The sequence below is a fragment of the Delphinapterus leucas genome, chromosome X (genome assembly GCF_059928025.1).
Source record: "Delphinapterus leucas isolate spDelLeu-1000000601 "Yukka" chromosome X, BTC_Dleu_Yukka2, whole genome shotgun sequence".
Lineage (NCBI taxonomy): Eukaryota > Metazoa > Chordata > Mammalia > Artiodactyla > Monodontidae > Delphinapterus > Delphinapterus leucas.
In genome coordinates, this window is record NC_143150.1 from 114,363,575 (window position 1) to 114,376,179 (window position 12,605).

The following is a 12,605-nucleotide window of genomic DNA, read 5'->3' on the forward strand; positions in this document are numbered from 1 at the left end:
ATTAGGGATGTGAAAGAGATGTTTTTTAAAGTCCCTTCCAGCCCTAAGGCTTCTATGGTTCTATATCCGCTCTAGCTGTAGTTTATATGTATAAACACCCAAAGCAGCAGCAGGGTTTGAAAAGATCCTGTCAGTAAACATACCGCTTATTTTTTATCTGAGAACCTGTTGAAAAATCACTATGGACTTAGAAGTTAAATTGTTTTCCAAACGGAGTCATGAAACAGGAAAAGAGCAGAGATTAAAAGGGATCACCCTGCTTTCAAAGGTAGTCATGTTCCTCTGCTTCTGTGACAGACAAATTCACAGCTGAACAGCAAAGACTGTGAAGCCTGAACCAGATCTGGAAAAGGCGTGATATTATTTCTCTTCACCCCTAAAGAACCACGTGGTAGGTCACCTACAAAGGTGACCGCCGACAATGCCACCCACCCTGAACGCATGTGCTCCTCCTCCCGCCAAGAGGAAATCTATTTCCTCCCCCCTTGAATCTGGATGAGCCTTGGGACCTGCTGTGGCCAACAGAATGCAGTGGAAGGGGCCGGGTGTGACTTCTGGGCTGAGGCCTTATAACTTCCATCTTTGTGCCTCCTTGGAAGTCGGCTGCAGTGTAAAGAAGTTGGGGTAATGAGCTGGAGAAAAAGAAGCCAAGCGAAGCAAGTGAGAGATGCCAAACGTCGAGAGACCTCTAAAGAAAGAGAGAGGCCCAGCCAGGCCCCAGCCATTAGATCCAGCCCAACTGAGGCACCAGACACGTGAGCAAAATCATCTTAGATCCTATGGCCCCCGTCGAGCTGTCCCAGCCAGTATTGCACAGAGCAGAAACAAGCTGTCTCGGCTGAGGCCCGCCCAAATTGCAGAATCATGAGCGAACAGTGGTGGCGCTTTGTTACGGAGCAATAGGTAACTGAAAGAGAACATATAAATCATATATCAGGAAATCAATAGGGGGGCTTCCCTATATGTGTGTCTGGGATCTTCTCTCTCAACTAAAAGTTCCCTGAAGGCCAAACCCTTATCTACTTGACTGCTGCTAAATTCTCTGTACCTAGTACACAGTAAGTAATAATGATTTAACTAATTGATTAATTAACTTTACCATTTCTTGCAAGTGACAGATCAATATGTAACTTATTTTAGTCATTTAACGTGTGCATGAGGATTACAGACAACTTAAAATCCTTGTTACAAGCATTCTTCCTAAGATTTGTAATTATACTAAAAATATTTCACAGTTGGTTCCTGATGCAACATCAAAGTCACCCAGCAAATAGATAGGACCTATAAGTGGAAGGAACAAAAATTTTTGAAGCAACATGTTATTACAGGACATAATGATCCTTAACATGTTAATTGTTTGTCTCAACTATACCCAAGGAAGTGTTATAAGATTTAATTTTTCCCTTTGGTGGCAGTTCCTTCCTTTGTTATTTCTCTCCTGCAAGGTAATTTGCATTTGAAAAAATGCTGTCCTACTGTTTTTCCATCATTGCAAACCTTCATTACAGAAGTAAGAGTAGGGCTTCCCTGGTGGCGCAGTGGTTGGGAGTCTGCCTGCCGATGCAGGGGGCACGGGGTTCTTGCCCCGGTCCGGGAGGGTCCCACGTCCCACGTGCCACGTGCCACGGAGCGGCTGGGCCCGTGAGCCACGGCCGCTGGGCCTGCGCGTGCGGAGCCTTGCTCTGCAGGGGGAGAGGCCACAGCGGTGAGAGGCCCCCGTACCGCAAAATAAATAAATAAATAAATAAGAGTGTAAAATTATGCATTTCAATCCTAGATCTATCAGAGCAGTGTGGGACAAACTTGTAATTTTACATAGTGCTAATTTTTGCAGCAGTAGCTATCACTATGCAGCCTTCAACATTTCATTTTTTCCAGGACTCTCAGCTGAGAATAGTACTCGGTCCTCTACAAGCCTCGGTCAATGCTGTTGACTGGATGAATTTAAGGGATGAACAATGGAAGCTTATAGCAACTGCTCTGCAATAAATGTCCCTTAAGAGGGACTGCTCCAACGAACTTCCTATTTGCAAAGGGTAATAGAGAAATCAGAAAATGATTGAATCATTGCAAGTTCCAATTCTCAGTTACATAATCACAATCTTTTGAGCAAGAGCCAAAGAAAAAGTAATTTTAGATGACTAAGCCTGACAATGATGATGTTTCATAATACTAAATTCACATCTTCCGTTTTATCAATGGACGTTATTTAAATCAGCATGTGATAAAAATAAATAAATAAACTTGTATGCCTTTTAAAATGTGACTTGCTGGCCAGAAAAAAGAAGACTCCTGCAGAGAAAATCTAGCCTTCCAAAAATAAAATGCAGAAGATGACAATTCTTCCACCTACTCAGTTTCTCTTTTGTTCTTACTACCCGATGGGTTTAACATAAGCACAGGATTTGCTGTCAACAACAAAACCACCGTACTGCTGTCTGGAGCAACCATGAGCTCGTGCTGTCATCAAGTAGAGGCTACTCTATGCCTGAAGTGGAAATTCATAAAAATCTCAGAGTTACAAGCAGCTTTAAGGTCACTTAGTTCAATTCCTTAGCAGAGGTCTACAAAAACCCATTCAAATGGTCCTAAGACTTCTCCCCTTAGGCATGTCCAATGACCAGGAGCTCAACCCCTTCTGAGGTGGACCACTGCCTCTTCGACTAGTTCTGAACAAAACAGTGCTCCTAATGTTGATCTGGAATCTCTCTTCTACCTATTGGTCTAGTGTAGTGGTCTAAGGTATTCTAAACACCCCTCTGGCCTCCCCAAATTTAGTAAATGATTCTGCTACCTTAACTTTCCTTAAAAAATGTGAAAACAGTTACGAGGTTACCCCTCAAGTGTTCTCTTCTCAAGTTCTTTCAACTCCTTTCTCTTCAGTCATGAATTCTTGACCAGCAGTTCCCAAAACACAGGAAAAAGGGGAGTTTAGGGACTTCTGGAAGGACTTCTTGGGAATTTTTATGCTGCTAAGTACTGCCATTCTCCAAAACAAAGGGAAGGGGAGGACAACTCACCTCTATTACTACTTCATGGAACACACACTTTGGGATATTTTGTCTTATGCCATTTACAATCTTGATTCTTTCCTCTGGAAATAATTCAGCTTGTTGATGTCACCACAGTTAGACCCAACACTCACCGGAGGGCTAAGCTGACCAGTGTGAGCAGAAAGAATAGCCACTCCTTGGTTCTGGAGGAAATCCATCTAGAACAGATGCATGTATGGGAACCCATCTCACTGGACTGTGGTCTCCATCTCTCCAGCATCTCCACATTTCCCATGTTCAGTGCCCAAACGATGCTTAATAATTATTCATTGAATGGGCATGTTAATAGAGGATGAATGGCTTCAATGCAAACACAGAACACTTAGGAAAAAAATAAAAATCTCGGGAAGAAGGGAAGATGGCGGAAGAGTAAGATGCGGAGATCACCTTCCTCCCCACAGATACACCAGAAATACATCTACACGTGGAACAACTCCTACAGAACACCTACTGAACGCTGGCAGAAGACCTCAGACCTCCCAAAAGGCAAGAAAGTCCCCACGTACCTGGGTAGGGCAAAAGAAAAAAGACAAAACAGAGACAAAAGGATAGCGACAGGACCTGCACCAGCGGGAGAGAGCTGTGAAGGAGGAAAGGTTTCCACACACTAGTCTTCGCGGGCGGAGACTGCGGGGGGCGGAGGGGGGAAGATTCGGAGCCACGGAGGAGAGCACAGCAACAGGCGTGCGGAGGGCAAAGCAGAGATTCCCGCACAGAGGATCGGTGCCGACCAGCACTCACCAGCCCGAGAGGCTCGTCTGCTCCCCCGCCGGGGCAGGTGGGGCTGGGAGCTAAGGATCGGGCTTCGACTGGAGTGCAGGGAGAGGACTGGGGTTGGCGGCGTGAACACAGCCTGCAGGGGGTTAGTGCACCATGGCTAGCCGGGAGGGAGTCCGGGGAAAAGTCTGGACCTGCCAAAGAGGCAAGAGACTTTTTCTTCTCTCTTTGTTTCCTGGTGCGCGAGGAGACGGGATTAAGAGCGCTGCTTAAAGGAGCTCCAGAGACGGGCGCGAGCCACAGCTAAAAGCGCAGGCCCCAGAGACGGGCATGATACGCTAAGGCTGCTGCTGCCGCCACCAAGAAGCCTGTCTGCGAGCACAGGTCACTATCCACACCCCCCTTCCGGGGAGCCTGTGCAGCCCGCCACTGCCAGGGTCCCGGGATCCAGGGACAACTTCCCCGGGAGAACGCACAGCGCGCCTCAGGCTGGTGCAACGGCACGCCGGCCTCTGCCGCCGCAGGCCTGCCCCGCACTCCGTGCCCCTCCCTCCCCACCGCCTGAGTGAGCCAGAGCCCCCGAATCACCGGCTCCTTTAACCCCGTCCTGTCTGAGCGAAAAACAGACGCCCTCCTGCGACCTACACGCAGAGGCGGGGCCAAATCCAAAGCTGAGCCCCTGGGAGCTGTTAGAACAAAGAAGAGAAAGGGAAGTCTCTCCCAGGAGCCTCAGAAGCAGCGGATTAAATCTCCACAATCAACTTGATGTACCCTGCATCTGCGGAATACATGAATAGACAACGAATCACCCCAAATTAAGGAGGTGGACTTGGAGAGCAAGACTTATGACTTTTTTCCCCTTTTCCTCTTTTTCTGAGTGTGTATGTATACGCTTCTGTGTGAGATTTTGCCTGTATAGCTTTGCTTCCACCATTTGTCCAAGGCTTCTATCCGTCCTTTTTTTTTAAAAATTTTTTTCTTAATAATTACTTTATATTTTAATAACTTTATTTTATTTTACTTTATCTTCGTTCTTTCCTTCCTTCCTTCCCTCCTTTAGACAACGAATCATCCCAAATTGAGGAGGTGGACTTTGAGAGCAAGATTTATGATTTTTTTTTTGTTTCTTTTAATTTTTTTAATAATTATTTTTTAAATTTAGTAACTTTATTGTATTTTATCTTACTTTTATTTTACTTTATCTTCTTTCTTTTTTTTTTTTTCCACTTTCACCAATGGACAGATCATCCAAAATGAAACTAAATAAGGAAACACAAGCTTTAAAAGATACATTAAATAAGATGGACTTAATTGATATTTATAGGACATTCCATCCAAAAAGAACAGAATACACATTTTTCTTAAGTGCTCATGGAACATTCTCCAGGATAGATCATATCTTGCATCACAAGTCAAGCCTTGGTAAATTTAAGAAAACTGAAATCATATCAAGTATCTTTTCCGACCACAATGCTGTAGACTAGATATCAATTACAGGAAAAAATCTGTTTAAAATACAAACATATGGAGGCTAAACAATACGCTACTTAATAACCAAGAAATCACTGAAAAAATCAAAGAGGGAATCAAAAAATACCTAGGAACAAATGACAATGAAAACACAACAACCCAAAACCTATGGGATGCAGCAAAAGCAGTTCTAAGAGGGAAGTTTATAGCAATACAATCCTACCTTAAGAAACAGGAAACATCTCGAATAAAAAACCTAACCTTACACCTAAAGCAATTAGAGAAAGAAGAACAAAAAAACCCCAAAGTTAGCAGAAGGAAAGAAATCATAAAAATCAGATCAGAAATAAATGAAAAAGAAATGAAGGAAACGATAGCAAAGCTCAATAAAACTAAAAGATGGTTCTTTGAGAAGATAAACAAAATTGATAAACCATTAGCCAAACTCATCAAGAAAAAAAGGGAGAAGACTCAAATCGATAGAATTAGAAATGAAAAAGGAGAAGTAACAACTGACACTGAAGAAATACAAAAGATCATGAGAGATTACTACAAGCAACTCTATGCCAATAAAATGGACAACCTGGAAGAAATGGACAAATTCTTAGAAATGCACAACCTGCCAAGACTGAGTCAGGAAGAAATAGAAAATATGAACAGACCAATCACAAGCACTGAAATTGAAACTGTGATTAAAATCTTCCAACAAACGGAAGCCCAGGACCAGATGGCTTCACAGGCGAATTCTATCAAACATTTAGAGAAGAGCTAACACCTGTCCTTCTCAAACTCTTCCAAAATATAGCAGAGGGAGGAACACTCCCAAACTCATTCTACGAGGCCACCATCCCCCTGATGCCAAAAACAGAGAAGGATGTCACAAAGAAAGAAAACGACAGGCCAATATCACTGATGAACATAGATGCAAAAATCCTCCACAAAATACTAGCAAACAGAATCCAACAGCACATTAAAAGGATCATACACCATGATCAAGTGGGGTTTATTCCAGGAATGCAAGGATTCGTCAATATATGCCAATCAATCAACGTGATACACCATATTAACAAATTGAAGGAGAAAAACCATATGATCATCTCAATAGATGCAGAGAAAGCTTTCGACAAAATTCAACACCCATTTATGATAAAAATGCTCCAGAAAGTTGGCATAGAGGGAACTTTCCTCAACATAATAAAGGCCATATATGAGAAACCCACAGCCAACATTATCCTCAATGGTGAAAAACTGAAAGCATTTCCACTAAGATCATGAACAAGACAAGGTTGCCCACTCTCACCACTCTTATTCAACATAGTTTTGGAAGTTTTAGCCACAGTAATCAGAGAAGAAAAGGAAATAAAAGGAATCCAAATCGGAAAAGGAGAAGTAAAGCTGTCACTGTTTGCAGATGACATGATACTATACACAGAGAATCCTAAAGATGCTACCAGAAAAGTACTAGAGCTAGTCAATGAATTTGGAAAAGTAGGAGGATACAAAATTAATGCACAGAAATCTCTGGCATTCCTATACACTAATGGTGAAAAATCTGAAAGTGAAATCAAGAAAACACTCCCATTTACCATTGCAACAAAAAGAATAAAACATCTAGGAATAAACCTACCTAAGGAGACAAAAGACCTGTATGCAGAAAATTATAAGACACTGATGAAAGAAATTAAAGATGATACAAATAGATGGAGAGATATACCATGGTCTTGGATTGGAAGAATCAACATTGTGAAAATGACTGTACTATCCAAAGCAATCTACAGATTCAGTGCAATCCCTATCAAACTACCACTGGCATTTTTCACAGAACTAGAACAAAAAATTTCACAGTTTGTATGGAAACACAAAAGACCCCGAATAGCCAAAGCAATCTCGAGAAAGAAAAAGGGAGCTGGAAGAATCAGGCTCCCTGACTTCAGACTATACAACAAAGCTACAGTAATCAAGACAGTATGGTACTGGCACAAAAACAGAAAGATAGATCAATGGAACAGGAAAGAAAGCCCAGAGATAAACCCACGCACATATGGTCACCTTATCTTTGATAAAGGAGGCAGGAATGTACAGTGGAGAAAGGACAGCCTCTTCAATAAGTGGTGCTGGGAAAACTGGACAGGTACATGTAAAAGTATGACATTAGATCACTCCCTAACACCATACACAAAAATAAGCTCAAAATGGATTAAAGACCTAAATGTAAGGCCAGAAACTATCAGAGTCTTAGAGGAAAACATAGGCAGAACACTCTATGACATACATCACAGCAAGAGCCTTTTTGACCCACCTCCTAGAGAAATGGAAATAAAAACAAAAATAAACAAATGGGACCTAATGAAACTTCAAAGCTTTTGCACAGCAAACGAAACCATAAACCAGACCAAAAGACAATCCTCAGAATGGGAGAAAATATTTGCAAATGAAGCAACTGACAAAGGATTAATCTCCAAAATTTACAAGCAGCTCATGCAGCTCAATATCAAAAAAACAAACCACCCAATCCAAAAATGGGCAGAAGACCTAAATAGACATTTCTCCAAAGAAGATATACAGACTGCCAACAAACACATGAAAGGATGCTCAACATCATTAATCATTAGAGAAATGCAAATCAAAACTACAATGAGATATCATTTTATACCGGTCAGAATGGGCATCATCAAAAATTCTAGAAACAATAAATGCTGGACAGGGTGTGGAGAAAAGGGAACCCTCTTGCACTGCTGGTGGGAATGTGAATTGGTACAGCCACTATGGAGAACAGTATGGAGGTTCCTTTAAAAACTACAAATAGAACTACCATACAACCCAGCAATCCCACTACTGGGCATATACCCTGAGAAAACCATAATGCAAAAAGAGTCATGTACCAAAATGTTCATTGCAGCTCTATTTACAATAGCCCAGAGATGGAAACAACCTAAGTGCCCATCATTGGATGAATGGATAAAGAAGATGTGGCACATATATACAATGGAATATTACTCAGCCATAAAATGAAACGAAACTGAGCTATTTGTAATGAGGTGGATGGACCTAGAGTCTGTCATACAGAGTGAAGTAAGTCAGAAAGAGAAAGACAAATACCGTATGCTAACACATATATATGGAATTTATGAAAAAAAATGTCATGAAGAACCTAGGGGTAAGACAGGAATAAAGACACAGACCTACTAGAGAATGGACTTGAGGATATGGGGAGGGGGAAGGTTAAGCTGTGACGGAGCGAGAGAGTGGCATGGACATATATACACTACCAAACGTAAAATAGATAGCTGATGGGAAGCGGCCGCATAGCACGGTGGGAACAGCTCGGTACTTTGTGACCGCCTGGAGGGGTGGGATGGGGAGGGTGGGAGGGAGGGGGACGCAGGAGGGAGGAGATATGGGAACGTGTGTGTGTGTGTGTGTGTGTGTGTGTGTGTGTGTGTGTGTGGCTGATTCACTTTGTTGTGGGGCAGAAACTGACACACCATTGTGCGGCAATTATACTCCAATAAAGATGTAAAATAAAATAAAATAAAATAAAAATAAAAATCTCTCTCCCACTCAGCATAAGGTTGAACACTAACATTTCATAAGTGTCTATCATTTTGACTTTTATATCAGAAAATCATCTCGTGGACCCAATAAACAAATACATTGACCAACAAATTCAAAACCCAACCAGACTATGTCCAAGCATCCAGGTATATAACCACAGAAGATCAGTTAAATTGCTAATGATAAGCAGGATCAAAGACTTCTAGGACTTTTTTAGTTTGAAGCAAGCTTAGCAAATATTTAGCCTAAACCCTTAATTTTATGGAAATATATATAAATTTCTAATCTTAACAATAGAAAAACTGGATTCCAAATACCTGAACACTGATGAAAACTATGCAGCTGAGACCTGGGATGATATTGATGGATTTGGTCAATACACACGGATAATTTTCATTTATGCTAATGATAGCGCTTCCCTATAGCAGACTTTGTCGATGCCTGCTGCTGTCCCTGGGCACTCACCATTTTGAAGCACACCAATCTGACAGCTTCCAACTGCCAGCACCTGAAACTAGTCGCCCGAGGGCTTTCTCTGGCCACCAGAGCCCTCCAGGCCTATACTGGGCAATGCCAGGGAGTTAATACACCTGCTGGCAGTCCTCAATTAATGATGGAAAGTGAGTTGGATGACAAATACCCCAGCTCCTTTGCTCCTGAGATGGAATCATGCTGAAGCATATTCTACAGTTCCCCAGCAAAACTGAGCCCCAGTTGTCCACAGTAATAACTGGCTTAAAAAAAAAAAAGTGGAGGAGAAGGCAGAAGAGGAGAGTCAGAAGATGTGACTCAAGCAATGAAATTGAAACTGTGATTAAAAATCTTCCAACAAACAAAAGTCCAGGGCCAGAGGGCTTCACAGGTGAACTCTATCAAACATTTAGAGAAGAGCTAACACTTATCCTTCTCAAACTCTCCAAAAAATTGCAAAGGAAGGAACACTCCCAAACTCATTCTATGAGGCCACCATCACCCTGATACCAAAACCAGACAAAGATACTACAAAAAAAGAAAATTACAGACCAATATCACTGATGAATATAGATGCAAAAATCCTCAACAGAATACTAGCAAACAGAATCCAACAACACATTAAAAGGATCATACACCATGATCAAGTGGGATTTATCGCCGGGATGAAAGCATTCTTCAATACACGCAAATCAGTGTGATACACCATATTAACAAATTGAAAAATAAAAACCATGTGATCATCTCAATAGATGCAGAAAAAGCTTTTGACGAAATTCAACACCCATTTATGATAAAAAAAAAAAAAAACTCTCCAGAAAGTGGGCATAGAGTGAACCTACCTCAACATAATAAAGTCCATATATGTCAAACCCACAGCAAACATCATTCTCAATGGTGAAAAACTGAAAGCATTTCCTCTAAGACCAGGAACAAGACAAGGATGTCCACTCTCGCCACTATTATTCAACATAGTTTTGGAAGTCCTCGCCACGGCAATCAGAGAAGAAAAAGGAATAAAAGGAATACAAATTGGAAAAGAAGTAAAACTGTCACTGTTTGCAAATGACATGATACTATACATAGAGAATCCTAAAGATGCTACCAGAAAACTACTAGAGCTAATCAATGAATTTGGTAAAGTTTCAGGATACAAAATTAATGCACAGAAATCTCTTGCATTCCTATACATTAAGGATGAAAAGCCTGAAAGAGAAATTAAGGAAACACTCCCATTTACCACTGCAAGAAAAAGAATAAAATACCTAGGAATAAACCTACCTAGGGAGACAAAAAAACTGTATGCAGAAAACTATAAGACACTGATGAAAGAAATTAAAGATGATACCAACAGATGGAGAGATATACCATGTTCTTGGATTGGAAGAATCAATATTGTGAAAATGACTATACTACCCAAAGCAATCTACAGATTCAATGCAATCCCTATCAAATTACCAATGACATTTTTTACAGAACTAGAACAAAAAATCTTAAAATCTGTATGGAGACACAAAAGACCCCAAATAGCCAAAGCAGTCTTGAGGGAAAAAAACGGAGCTGGAGGAGTCAGACTTGTGACTTCAGACTATACTACAAAGCTACAGTAATCAAGACAATATGGTACTGGCACAAAAACAGAAATATAGATCAATGGAACAGGATAGAAAGCCCAGAGATAAACCCACGCACCTATGGTCACCTAATCTATGACAAAGGAGGCAAGGATATACAATGGAGAAAAGACAGTCTCTTCAATAAGTGGTGCTGGGAAAACTGGACAGCTACACGTAAAAGAATGAAATTTTATTTGAATGAAAAGAATGAAAAATGAAAAGAATGAAACTCCCTAACACCATACACAAAAATAAACTCAAAATGGGTTAAAGACCTAAATGTAAGATTGGACACTATAAAACTCTTAGAGGAAAACATAGGAAGAACACTCTTTGACATAAATCACAAAGATCTTTTTTGATCCACCTCCTAGAGTAATGGAAATAAAAACAAAAATCAACAAATGGGACCTAATGAAACTTAAAAGCTTTTGCAAAGCAAAGGAAACCATAAACAAGACCAAAAGACAACCCTCAGAATGGGAGAAAATATTTGCAAGTGAAGTAACTGACAAAGGATTAATCTCCAAAATATATAAACAGGTCATGCAGCTCCATATTAAAAAAACAAACAACCCAATCCAAAAATGGGCAGCAGACCTAAATAGACATTTCTCCAAAGAAAACATACAGATGGCCAAGAAGCACATGAAAAGCTGCTCAACATCACTAATTATTAGAGAAATGCAAATCAAAACTACAATGAGGTATCACCTCACACCAGTTAGAATGGGCATCATGAGAAAATCTACACACAACAAATGCTGGAGAGGGTGTGGAGAAAAGGGAACCCTCTTGCACTGCTGGTGGGAATGTAAATTGGTACAGCCACTACGGAGAACAGTATGGAGGTTCCTTAAAAAACTAAAAATAGAATTACCATATGACCCAGCAATCCCACTACTGGGCATATACCCAGAGAAAACCATAATTCAAAAAGACACATGTACCCCAATGTTCACTGCAGCACTATTTACAATAGCCAGGTCATGGAAGCAACCTAAATGCCCGTCGACAGATGAACGGATAAAGAAGTTGTGGTACATATATACAATGGAATATTACTCAGCCATAAAAAGTAACGAAATTCGGTCATTTGTAGAGACATGGATGGATCTAGAGACTGTCATACAGAGTGAAGTTAGTCAGAAAAGAGAAAAACAAATATCGTATATTAACGCATATATGTGGAACCTAGAAAAATGGTACAGATGAACCGGTTTGCAGGGCAGAAATAGAGACACAGATGTAGAGAAGAAACGTATGGACACCAAGGGGGGAATGTGGCCAGGGGGCAGTGGTGGTGTGATGAACTGGGAGATTGGGATTGACATATATACACTAATATATATAAAATGGATAACTAATAAGAACCTGCTGTATAAAAAAATAAAATAAAATAAAATTCAAAAAAAAAAAAAAAAAGGAGGAGATGTGACTATGGATGAATGGTCAAAGAAATGCAACTTTGCTCGTTTGGAAGATGGAGGAATCACACTTGAACCAGCCAAACCAGACTCTTTGCTATTCGAAAAGCAATTTTCTTTCCTTTTCTCACGTTGTTTCTTCCCTCTGGAATTGTATTGGACCCATCACCACCAACTCAAATCCTAAGAATCCTTCAAGGTCCACATTTTTCTAGTATGAGTCAATGTATAAGTGAACAAATGCATAAAAAAATGAAAGCTACCTGTGTACAGGTTGGCTTTCCTACCTCGTCATA

General features: G+C 40.7%; 1 protein-coding gene across 1 annotated transcript in view; it reads right to left on the minus strand.

Moving 5' to 3' along the window:
* The window catches only part of PHEX (phosphate regulating endopeptidase X-linked), a 234,136-nt gene that overhangs the window by 31,323 nt on the left and 190,208 nt on the right, over positions 1-12,605 (minus strand). The gene's annotated exons all lie outside the window — the stretch shown is intronic.